Below are 11,574 nucleotides of genomic sequence, written 5' to 3'. Positions count from 1 at the left end.
GGAGCCGGTCGGGGGTCGCGGGGCCGGGGAGCCAGGGTCGCTGGGCCGGGGAGCCGGGGTTGCCGGTCTGGGCCCGCGGGGCCGGGAGCCGATCCGGGGTTGCGGGGCCGGGAGCCGGGGGGTGCGCCGGGCCGCCGGGGGTGGTCGGCCGGGGCCGGCACCCCAGGGCCCGAGCCGACCCAGGCTGGAGCCGCCGGGGGCCAGCCTGGGCCACGCCTCCTCCCCCCACACTCCCCCTTACCTGCTACAGGCTTCCCACGACTCAAATGTTCGCGGGAAGCAGGGGAGGGGGCGGAGACTTTGGGAGGGGGCGGAGTTGGGGCGGGGGCGTGGGCGGGGCTGGGGGCAGGGCCGGGGCCCCGGGGAGTGTCCTCCATTTGGAGGCACAAAATATGGTAACCCTATTCATAGCGTAAGCAGTGGCATTGGATTCTGACTGTGAGCCTTCCGCCAGCCTGAGTGAATGTAGATCAGGTTTTCTGTTTTCCACTCTCTGCCTTCCCTTCCCTCCTCTGCAATGCTCCACTTACCTAGAGAAAAGGATGTTGCTCAGATTTTTGTTTCCAGTGTAGCCATCTAGCAAGTTACTTGTGCAGGGTACTCTTTGCAAACAGCCACGTGCTGCATGGCAGCCAGGCTGAAAATCCCAGAGCCCTGGAGTGCTCAGGGTACAAGGAATCCTTCTTCCACTCGAAGAAACATCTGTGGAGCTGCTCTATGGCTCCAATGCCAGCCCTAATTCTGTAACAGTCTCAGAACTTATAGCCTCCTGATTTGCAATGGGCAATGTTTCTGTCCCCTAAACTCCATGAGGGGGAACCTCACTGGCGTCACTGTTGGTGTGCTTTGCACCTGGATACAAGAGGGGGAAGGATTTGCATGGACTAGCACTCAAAGGTCAGTGAGGTTACCACCTGCTTGGTTTTAAAGCTTGCCCTCCCAGTTTTCAACACCCTCATTCACTCCCCTAGTCTCAAAACCTTTTGTCTACACACAGAAGTTGCACAGGTTTAAGTTAAATGGGTTTATATCTGGTTTATATCGGTTTCGCTTGCACCGGTAAATTTCCCAAACAAATGAAGAGTGTCTAGGTGGAGGCCTGCTCTAGTTTAAATAAATCAATTTCCACATTATTAGTTACATTGGTGCAATTATATGTGTAGATCAGTCCTAAAACGCTCCTCCTATGTAGGGGTGGAGAGGGGAGCTACCTCTAGGGAAGTGCTACCCAGCAGAGCCATTGCCACCCCTCCATTTCTGGGAACCCATGGTCAATACACCACTCTGTCTAGTTCCATCATAAGAAGGATGGTGTTTGCCTTAAGGGGCAAGGCTTGGTAGGGGAGGCTAAGGCATTGATTTAATTTTTGACTGGTGGCTTACAAACCAGAACATGCTTTTAGTGAATGGTAGCAAAATTATTAAATGGAATGAAGCACACTATAAACTAAGAAATGGGCCTTGTATAGGAAAAGTCTTAACAAAAAGAGGCAGAAGGAGATGTTACTATGTGCCTGCCTTGATATGCCATCATCAACACAGAAATTTGTTGGACATGAGCCCTATCACTTCTGTCTAGCTAGGACCATATTTAATACACAAGTTTGTCTAATTAAACGAACACATATAGGCAAAACAGAGCAAAGCGGCATAAACTATTTATTAGTTTTTTAACTGTCAACAAAATGAAATTGACATTTATTTATCAAATGCACTATACACTGGTGTGCATTTTCTAATCAAGCAAAAGAAATGTTGTGTTGGGAAAGTAGCTATGCAGGATGCTAACTTCCCTTCACAATAACTCTCCTTCTCCTGGAAGAGCAGCTGCCAAGCTAATGAGGCTGCCAAGCTAATGAGGCTATTGTTCTTTCTAATCAGTAGCTGCATCTCTTTCGTTAGACTCCACCCATTGGTCACTGCCCGCCAGTGATCGCTTTGTTAGGTGGCCACACTGCTAAGGAGCAATTGTCTGTTGACATTATTTTTGGGCGGGGAGGTTGCTTGAGCCATGTACTGGTGAATTAAAGTCCCAACGAAGGACATATTTATGACATCTCAATCTGTTCTACAAAAGACCATGATATCAAAAGGACAATTCACTGAACATGGGGATTTTTTTCATTAGTATGAGTTACTAAGGCTTTGTCTACCCTGGAACTTTGTCGGCAAAACTTTTGTCATTCATGGGTGTTAAAACACACACACACACACACACACACACACACACACACACACGCACACCCCTCGAACAACAAAATTTTACCGACGAAAAGTGCCGGTGTGAACTGCGCTTTGTCGGCAGGAGCGCTCTCCTGCGGACAAAGCTGCAGCCATTCGTTGGGGGTGGACGTTTTTTCTTGGCAGGAGAGCTCTCTCCTGCTGACAAACAGCAGCTACACTGCGTGCCTTTTAGCGGCACGGCTATAGCAGCATAGCTGTGTCGCTAAAAGGTGGGTAATATAGACAAAGCCTAAAACTACATGGGTTGTGATGAGAGAATAAAGATGCCTATAAACATTTATCTTCAGTAACTATGTCTTGTTTAAAAAGAACACAGCCAAAAATGCATGAAAGCTAATTGATTAAATGAGATGCTTCGGCAAGTTGGAATCAGGTTGGAGCAGGAGTGCTGGAGCAATGTTTATAGTGGGGGTGCTGAGAGCCATTGAACCGAACTGTAAACTCTGTATATGATGGAAACCACTTCAAGTCAGGAGGTGCAGCAGCACCCTCCACACCCCTAGTTCCAGCACCTAAGGTTTGGAGTTTCAATTGAAAATCCCAACATTCTTCCTCTGTGGTTCGTTGAACTGAGTTCTAAAGGGTAACTTTGCCCATGACACCAGCAATTTGATAGTGTTTACATACTATGCTTATTCATGTGTAAAATTGGCTAGCATTTGACTTCATTTTTAATCCACTATCCTTTTTATAGGAAAATCTAATCTTCTGTATATCAGGGTTAATTTCTGATATTTGATCATAAGCATTGCATGAAAATGTGAATAAAATTAAAACTTGCATTGACAAAAAGCAGATATACCTAAATGCCCAGTGGTCTGACTAATTTTCATATTTATTCGAGTTTTTCGTATTTGGAAAATAATCAGAATTTCTACAGAACCTAATAACTTTTATCTTCTTGTATGGCTCCATGAAAGCTGGGGATATAATTTAATACCAAGTTCAGCTACATTTTTATACACTCTACCCCGATATAATGCAACCTGATATAACACGAATTCGAATATAACGCAGTAAAGCAGTGCTCCGGAGGCGGGGGGAGAAAGGTGCGCACTCCGGTGGATCAAAGCATGTTCGATATAACGTGGTTTCACCTATAACGCGGTAAGATTATTTGGCTCCTGAGGACAGAGTTATATTGAGGTAGAGGTGTACTTACATTTGGCTAGTGATTTCAAATCATACTTTTTTTTTAAATGTAGCTTACATAGTCTCCTCATTGACCCAATGTGACCACACTATGGACAGCCCAAAATACAGAGGGACAGGTTCTCAACGGGTATAAATCAGCACAGGTCCAGTTGAGGAGCTGGCCCAGATTATTCAAAACTAAGTTAAAGGGGCAGATTGTAATTAGGCCTGATTAAGGTACTGTACCTCAATAATGATTCATACTGTCACCAAGTATAAATTACAACATTATAAGCCTTGTTAAACTCAGCGTGATTACATGTGAAGTACAGTACAATTCAAAGGGAGTGAAGGAAACACAGTCTGGCCTACAAAGGTGCTAAACTTCTTACATGCCAAAACTAAAACTTTGCAACGTTATAGCTGAGATATTACATGCATCAATGTGAGGACATTTAAAGTTTAGGGGGCAGATCCTCAGCTGGTGCAAATGGTCATAGCTCTGCTGAAGACAACAGAGCTAGGGCCAATTTACACCTTTATGGCATTTTGAAAACTGACTTTTTTTCTTTTTCTTTCTGTGGTCAAAAGTATGGAAAATGATTAATGAAACAAAAATTTGCCATAATTTTTTTTATTTAGGAAAAAAGGCCATTTTAACTGGAAAAAAAGTTTTGATGGAAAGTTTTCAACCAGTTCTACTAATTATATTAATCTATACCTAAATATATACAGAGATATTCACGCACAATGACCCAGTTATGGTTGGTTTGGGAACCTTAAAATTGAATTTACCAACCTCTGTGCCTTCTAAACTTCATCTTCATGTTGAATTAAGAAAGTTATTTGCATAAGAGAAATCTGATTGCACACTCTGTTTAGTGCTGAATGTGCTATATGAGATTCCAATAGATGCACTCTGTACCTTGTTTCAATTACTGTAGATTTGCATGCAAGGCACAATAAAAATATGTGATCATGCACGTAAACTTAAACATGTAATCATTTCCATAAATGCAGTGTTCCAGATACATGTGTGCTTGTGTGTGGAGTCCCTACCTAGATTTTTTTTTTAAACAACATCTTTAAAAATAGCATTATATTACTACTATTCATAATACGTAATTTTTAAACACATAAGCCAAGATTTTAAATAACGGGTGCCTAAAGTTATAATCCAACGTCCATATTTATTATGCACCTAAATTGTTTCCAATTTAATAATGACTTCAATAAGAGATGGTGAGTGCTCAGCGCTGTTGAAAGTTAGGTCACTTAGTGGTTCAAAACACTATGTAGGCCTGGGGTTTTCAAAAGAGATTAAGGTGCTCAAGTTCTTTGGAATTTTAAATAAATTTGGTGTCTAACTCCCTTAGGCACATTTAAAAACATCATGAGGCACCCTTTTTTTTTTTTTTTTTTTTTACACATTTTGGCAATCCTGTACAAGGTACATTGGAATCTGCTGTTATAGTTTCTGGGGCCCCTGTAGAGGAGTAACAATGAATAATAATGATTCATAATAATAATACCTCGCTCTTATATAGCACTTTTCATGAGTAAATCTCAAAGTGCTTTACAGATGAGGTAAGTCTCATTATCCCCTTTTTACAGATGAGAAAACCCAGGGACAGAGAAGTGAAGTGACTTGCCCATTGAAGTCAATGGGATTTCAGAGATCAGAACCCTCCAAATGCAGAACTGGGGCATAAAGTTGTTCCTGCTTAATCAAAGTCCTTCAAATATACCAAAGACACTTTCCCCTCATTATATGTAAACTCTATGGCACTTGAGTTACCTGAGCAGATCAACAGGTGCATAGGAACTTTACACCCACAGACACTCTCATGCGCTCTCTCGCTCTCTCTCACCCTGTTGCACCTCCCCTTCTCCCCTAGTCCCCCAGACAGCAAGCCTAAATTTTCAGCCTAACAGGTAAACTTTTCAAAAAGTGAAATGTCTGAAAACAATATCTTATAATGCAAGTGCCTTTTCAACTCTAACAGAAGCATAACTAATATTTTGCTATGCTAATTTTAGTTGTACAGCTCTGTGGTTTATACGCCCAGAAGGTGTTCTCTTCAAAGACTTCAAAGATTGTTTTTCTTCTGAACTGATCATTTAGTTCTAAATTTCTAATCATCAAGACATTCTAGAGAACGGGAAGATTTTATGAAGATGGTAAGTTTCACTCAGTTTATTTTATGTCCACAGCTCCCTAAAAATCCAAGGACACTTTCAGTGCATATCTTCTGTCAAACCCTGGATCAAAGGTTAAAGATGGGTATAATGAATGTGCAACTAATGCTAACAGGCCCCGCCCAGTCCCGGCTACTCTGAAATAACTCTATTCTTACTCTAGACTTACAGTGTTCTAAATAAGTTCAAAACCTGGCCCAATGTCCAGATGACACTTACCCACATTTTGTTTCTCTGATTAAAGCTAACAACTATACCCTTCCACAACCAATTGTAAAATGCTTTGTTGTTTGTTTTTGTTTCCCAGGCTTTCTAGCAGCCCTTAGCACCTCCAAGGAGAACCTGCCCCTATATCAAAAGAGGTGAAAATCTGGCAGTGTCTCAGTGCTGGATTTAGGCTCTCCCTCCTACTGAAAGCTTGATTGCTTTGGTAGATGCAGTACTGAAATTATAGAATGATCCTAACATGCAGATGGGATTAATATCTGAAATAATAAAGAGTCTGTTTTGTTGTCTGCTCTGGGTACTTAGCATAGGCACTGCAGTTTGATGAGGTTTATAATTCTGCACAGCTAGCTACTTAGGGGAACAAAGCTCCATTTATACAAACTTCTCAGTCAGGACAATTTAAAAAATATCAGTGAAGCTGACAGATACTTAAAAAAATAAACTGCATATGCCTTTTTACCAGTGTTCATTTTGCTCCAAAGGAAACTTTGGTGTCTTTGAAATTTTGTGATTACAAATTTTTGTTTGTTTGTTTATGCACCCACAAAATGGTGCTAAAAGGACATATTATAATGAGACTACAAGTCAGCCGAGCTTTACCATGAGTTCTGGGAACTCTGAAGTAGACTCTGCAAAACACTGTTCGTTATGACACCGAGAGCCAGATTCACCCGTGAGCTCCAATTATTTAGTGCCAGGATGCAAAGCAGCTGTAAAACTGGAGCATACCAGTGAATCTTGCCCTCAATTTCATGTGATGCTTGTAAATTAAAGAAAAAAAATTAAGCAGAATTTTCCATGCCTTGATACTTCCAGAAGATGAATATTTTTTATGGAAAGATGAGCCTTACACGCATTTTTAATTTAAGGAATATTAGGGAAAAAGCAAAACAAAAACAACACAACTTTTTATGATAAAGAATTCTAATCACTCTTTTTTTAAAAAAAATGGCACTACAGTAAAAATGGCTGATTTTGATATTTGGCATGGACATAGTCCTCAACGAAGAGGGTGTGCTTTCTTAGGTTTGAGTTAACTAAGTTATGAGTGTTGGAAAATTGTGTGCCTGGCATGTGCAATTGAAAATTCTGTTAGGCTTAAATGCATGTACTTCAAGAAAGATACGCTGGACCAAATTCTTCACTCAGTGAAGGCCAAATCATTGCCACTATAGCATAGATGCATCATGGGGGACAGTGTGTGCCACCCCAGAACAGCCATGCAGGGGCTCTAGAGAGTAAGAGGGCAGAACTAGATGGTTCAATGGGGGGGTCTGGGCAGGTTTCACTGAAGGAGTGTTGGCTACATCTACTGAACAGGTATAACAGTAGACATTTGTTATCACATTCCATAGCACTTTTGCACTATGGTGACAACATTTCAAAGACATAATACTTCTAAGCCACTACACTTCGCCAATTTGCCTTCTCCTTCCCTGCACAGTTCAGGATCATACGAGTCATAATTGAGCTTTAAAGTTTCATCAGCACATAAAGAATGCTCAAAGATCCCAAAGAGGTTTAAAAAGTACTCTCCATACACAAAATGTAACCACTTCTGGGGTGTAGGATGGCAGCTAGTGACTAATAGATTGCACAACAGTGAGTTGAAGGAGAAATTTCATCCATCTCTACCTGTCAACTACAAAAACAAAACAAAGCAAAAAATCTCACACTCAGGGGCTGAAACATTAAAGAAGTCCTAGTCTCCAGGTGTGCTCAGTTGAGAAGGGGATAATTCTAGTATAAGAATTTCATCTCCTCTTTTGAGAGAGAGAGCACAGTTATCTAGATACACAGAAGTAGCAAGCAGTGTCCTTCAAGTCACTGGGGCTACTCATGGGGAAAGTTACCCATTCCTGTATCAGCACTGTGTTCTGCATTGCTACCTTTGTACATTATTCTTGCTTTAGGCCAGTGTTTAGGCTAGCAACACTGCCAGTCCCACTCCTTGAAAAATCAGCCTTCCCCACTCCAAAATCATGGTTAATGACATAGTAAAAGTATCCTGACTGGTTAATACCTTAGATTGGTTAATAATTAAATCACACAGGAACCACATTAAAGAGCCACTTGTGGTTCCCAAGCCTTAGTCTGAGTATCACTGGTCTAAGATAAGTGAAATGCAAAAAGGAACAAGACATGAATAGTGGACAGGAAATGTCTTTCCTTTTAAAAAATGTAAAATCTGCATCCAAAAATACTTGATGCTGTGCCTTCCAGGTTTATTTGGTATTCTCTTCCTAGTCCTTAAAGGGACCATCATCCGCATGACAAAGCTAGTTAGGAAAGGAATACGATCTGGTGGATAGAGCCCTACATAGTCCAGTTGGAGTAAGGAGACCTGATCCTTTCAGTGGCGTCTTATGTAACGTAGGACAAATTACTTCCGTTTTATAAAATGGCTCCAGTGAGCATTGCTAGAAAAGTGCTGCTGTAAAGTGCTTTGAGATCCAGGGATGCAAAGTGCTATGCAGAGTAAGTCCTAAGACTGAAACCCACTGCCTAAGAGAGTTCAAGGGGCCAAATTCTCCTCTCATTTACACTAGTATCAGTGGAGTTGCCTCACTGTCACAGAGAAGAATTTGGGCTTAGTATACTTTACTCAACAAAGGTTTTACAGTTACAAGCCAGGACCCGGGTGCATTGACAGCAAGCTTACACAGCACACACGCAAACACCCCAAGCCCTGTCTGGCTCTAGCATGAGTTATTAGACTGTCATTTTCACCTACGCCAAAATCAAAAAAAATTGCTGAGAGAGAATGTCTCTTGCATTCCAGCAGTAAGCACATAATACCCTAAGCAGTAGTCTGCATTTTTAAGATGGCCTTTATTGATGAGTCATCATAGTTTGGGGCCACTTATTGGATCAAATCCTTAGGTGGTGTAAATCTGCATAAATCCATCGAGGTCAATGGAATTATGATGATTTGAGCTGTGGATCTGGCCCATTATTTATCAGTAGTAGTTTATTGATAGGATAGCCCCAGGCTCCAGCCTGTGGGAGGAATTCGATCTACTGTGTTTCAGATATCAGAGGGTAGCCGTGTTAGTCTGGATCTGTAAAAAGCAACAGAGAGTCCCGTGGCACCTTAAAGACTAACAGATGTATTGGAGCATAAGCTTTTGTGTGTGAATACCCACTTCGTCAGACCCCACCATGCGTCTAATGAAGTGGGTATTCACCCACGAAAGCTTACGCTCCAATACATCTGTTAGTCTTAAAGGTGCCACAGGACTCTCTGTGTTTCAGATATTAAACTTATGTGATTTTTCTATCATGTACTCCTGTAACCTATTTTTGTGGTGATCCCTACTATTGCAGGACAGGATGTACCCTGTGGCTAGGAAGGAAGAGTGTCCTTCCTGCTCTTCCGAGGCTGCCATTAATACCGTTACATAAATCATCTAGTTCAGGTAACTCATTCAGGTCTTAATCCAAAGCCAAGTGAAGTCCATGGAGAGATTCCCACTGACTTTGACAGGCTTTGGATCAAGCCCCCGGGGCCTTATCCTACCATCAATCGATGCACTGAACTCCCATGAACATTTAGGGGCAGGATACAGCCTCCACTCTGCTTCACAAAGTATTGCTGGATACAGAGATATAGCACATCACATCTACCACACACATGGGGTCTGCATCTCTGTGGCCCTGCACCTGTGCAGTCATTTACACAAGGGCAAGATCAAACCAGATCACAACGATAGAGTGTAAAGTGAATGTAAAATACTAGCATTCGGATTTGGGAGTGATTGAAAAAAATATCTACGAAAGATTCTGGACATTGGATGGAGAGATTTTATCACCAAAGAAGAGATCCAAGAAGTCGCCAACCAGCAGCTCCTCTCCACCAGAATCAGACGGAAGTGCTGGACATCTCTGGGGCATGTACTCCGGATGCCAACACATGGACTCCCACCTGAAGCTGTCAAGTGGAAACCAACTGGGATGAGGAAACGAGGGTGCCCAAGAGAAACCTTAAGAAGAACCCATAGCAGGGAAGGCAGAACAGTCGATCTCAGCACCATCGTGCAGATGGAAGCAGCAGCTAATGACAGAAAAGGATGGAAGAGATCAGTTTCCATCTATGTGCCAACAATGGCATGAAAAGGCTGCATCAATTCAGCGTTTTATACCCACTTCCCCCTCCCTTTGCACACAAGGTGCAGGCCAATGGAGTATCAGGCTGTTGGTCTTTAAAAGGGAAGGCAAGTTTCCTAGGGTCAACTCTAAGTATGAGTATCCTGAATGTCAGAGCTAGATTCTGTAACTGAGCCAGTTACAATTTTTTTTTTAGCACATTTCTAAGAAACCATAGGCCTAAGTCTGCCCCTACTACTGGACCAGCTCTAGTTGGGGTTGAAGACAGAAAGTCAGATGTGAGGTTCTCACTGGAGCCAGTTTGCCAACACAGACCAAGATAGCTCAGACGGATAGAAGTCTGGGGTACACAGTATGTGGCTGGCCACACCTTAGAAATGAAGCTGTGTGACCCCTCCACCTAGTCCATGCTGCATATCAAAACAGACACATTAGAGGTCAGGGACATGGCCCCTGTTGGGCCTTAGCAGACATTGCAAGCAGGCCATGCCCCAGCCCTTGCACTCTCTTGAGCACCAGGACCATGCTGAGGGAAAGAAGCTCCCCATGTCTCCTTCATCCCAAAAAAGCAGCTGGAGCAGGATTTGCCCCATGAAAAGTGCTTCAAACTAATTAGGTAGTCAAGCTGCAAACACACGGACAACCTGCCACTTCCATACTGTTTTACAGACAACAAAAGAGGCACTAAAACAGGTTGATTCACAAGTTCTGTGTTGGGCTATGGATACTTTCACCTCCGGGTCACTTGTTTGAATCAAGCAGGCTTGGATATTGTCTGAATGTCATCACAGCCCTTTGGTGGCCTGTATGAAACAACGTGGTGGTCTCAGTCCCGTTCACAGTGTCCTTGGGGATAGCTGTCCATATCACAATGAATTTGCTTATAATTAGGCTCAGTTAACAAACATGCCCAATACATAAGCCAAATATTCATAGGAACTTCTAGACTAGTGATGCATCTCTTCCTGCATCCTGTCTGGGACGGACGTCAGTACCAGATGCTTCAAAGGAAGGCATAGGCACAGGAACTAGGTGTGTGTGGGGTGCAGCACCCCTTGCCCGCATCTGGGGCTCCACTCCTGGTCCCGCATGCAGGGTCCCGGCTGCCGGCCCCACGCCCGGGGCTCTGCTCCTCACCCCCCCACGCCCTGGGTCCTGGCTGTCGGCCCCCCTATGCCCAGGGACCCAGCTGCCAGCCCTGCACCTGTCCCCAGTTGTGGCCCCGGTAAGGCTGCCAACTTTCTGATTTCAGAAAACTGAATACTCTTGCCCTGCCCCTTCCCTGAGGCCCCGCCCCCTGCCTCCATCCCCCCTCCCTCTGTCACTCACTCTCCCTCACCCTTGCTCACTCCTCATTTTCACCACTCTGGGGCAGAGGGTTGGGGTGTGGGAGGGGGTGAGGACTCCGGCTGGGGGTGTGGGTTCTGGGGTGGGGCCGGGGATGAGGGGTTTGGGATGCAGGAGGGGGCTCCGGGCTATGGGGTAGGGTCGAGGGGTTCAGATTGCAGGAGGGAGCTCTGGGCTGGGGCAAGGGGTTGGGGTGCAGGAGGGGATGAGGGGTACAGGCTCCGGGCAGCACTGACCTCAGGTGGCTCCCGGGAAGTGGCGACATGTCTCTGCAGCACCTAGGCACGGGGCAGCCAGGGGTCTCTGCACACTGCC

General features: G+C 43.9%; 1 protein-coding gene across 4 annotated transcripts in view; it reads right to left on the bottom strand.

The window, feature by feature from the left end:
* CALD1 (caldesmon 1) overlaps positions 1-11,574 on the bottom strand; it is a 250,396-nt gene that overhangs the window by 96,745 nt on the left and 142,077 nt on the right. The window lies entirely within an intron of this gene.

The sequence above is a fragment of the Trachemys scripta genome, chromosome 1 (assembly GCF_013100865.1).
Source record: "Trachemys scripta elegans isolate TJP31775 chromosome 1, CAS_Tse_1.0, whole genome shotgun sequence".
Classification (NCBI taxonomy): domain Eukaryota; kingdom Metazoa; phylum Chordata; order Testudines; family Emydidae; genus Trachemys; species Trachemys scripta.
The sequence above is the reverse complement of the archived record's forward strand: the minus strand, read 5'-3'. Positions and strand labels throughout refer to the sequence as shown.